Source organism: Lotus japonicus, chromosome 3, assembly GCF_012489685.1.
Source record: "Lotus japonicus ecotype B-129 chromosome 3, LjGifu_v1.2".
Taxonomy (NCBI): Eukaryota; Viridiplantae; Streptophyta; class Magnoliopsida; order Fabales; family Fabaceae; genus Lotus; species Lotus japonicus.
The window spans coordinates 81,298,347-81,299,991 of record NC_080043.1 but is presented as its reverse complement, the minus strand read 5'-3'; positions in this window follow the sequence as shown (position 1 = coordinate 81,299,991).

Sequence of the window (1,645 nt, the reverse complement as noted above, 5' to 3'; positions counted from 1 at the left end):
TTAGTATATTTCTTTTAACAAATAAATCATTATCCATATATAGATCAATAATGAATAGAATCGAATAGTTCTCCCAACTATCTAGCAACTCCAGCTTAGATCTTATATGTACGTATATGGATTTCAAGCACCAATATGCTTGGCGTAATGAAATTTATCTTTATAGAAATAAACTCAGGTAGATTAAAAACCGGCTTGACCTAACATTGAAGTATATCCTAATTATATCGTGTCAGCCGATTTCATTGTATTCCAATGACAATGAACGTGTCACATGCATCCCAATTTCTAGGTCCAACATGACGGTAATATTATACAAAGTTGCGTTGATTATTTCCATATATAGTAATGGGTGCATGGATTTATCTATGATTAAGTGGGAAAAGATGTGGAAAATGGTGGTGAGTTGCTAGTGGGCAAATTAAATATCTTAAACCAAACTCATCATGGGTCATTTAGACAACTCCTAGTTAAAAATAAAAATGAAGGACCACTATCTTCGAATGAACCATATTGCCCTTATCTCCATCCATTTCAATCCAAAACTGTGTGACCACCACCGTACGTACCATGCATTGAGTAGGCCCTTTCCCTTTCAATATCTCCGCTCAAAGTGCCGCTTGGTTCCTTTGTCGAGAGTTACCAATCACCGTGGTCTCCTTTGCCACTGTTATCTAGCTAACATTACGGAGCACTGTACTTTCAAATTGATATACCAATAATTGTTAATGGAAAAAAAAAAGTGGGATTCATAACCCATTTCCATTCAACTACAGTTTGTTTGGTTTAAGGGAGAAAGAGAGATGAGAGAAAATAGTTAGAGAAAAAACGAAAAAGTTTAGAGATTTGTACTAAATCAAGGAGGATGAGCCGTTAGATGTAGAAATTGAAAAACATTCTTTAATTAATGGATAAAATTGATTAATATTAAAAGGGTACAATTGTAATATCACGAGATCATCTTTCTCTTCCTCCCATATAGACCTAGCATTAGTCTCCAAACGGGAGAAGTTTTATGGAAGGGTTTGGAAAAGAAAAGTGTTCACATGCATATATTAGAGCCATACAATATGAGGGGCCAATTACTAGTGACTAATGATTTCCTATAAGGATAAGTTTACATTAAGGTTGAGCCTTAACTACATACCTATTTAACTCTTTGTTTCCGAAAGATTTTTATTTAAAGTTATGACCCAAAGAGTAAGATGATAATTATTGATAGTATAATGTTACTAAAACACCCTTGTTTAATTTTATTAGTAACATGTGCAACTATAAATTCTATGTTGGATAGAGAATAATGTAGTTGATAGAGAAGTGCGGTGGTTGGTTAATATGAAAAGTAAAAGAAAATTCATTAAATAAGAATATAGATGAAAAAAAAAATTAGAAACAAATGAATTGATTTCTTATTTTCTTTGCTATATCGGAAATATAAATTGCATCCTCCAAGAATTGAACCCTGGACTCCCACCCAACCCATATGTCTTCTGGCTCTTACCACTTGAGCTATGATTCCATGATAAATGCATTGATTTTCTAAAACAATTATTTTTTTTGAAAATTTTGAAGAGAGGTTAAAAAACGATTTTTCTAGAACAGAGGGAATATGGTTTTAAACATACATACCAAGAGTATATAAAAG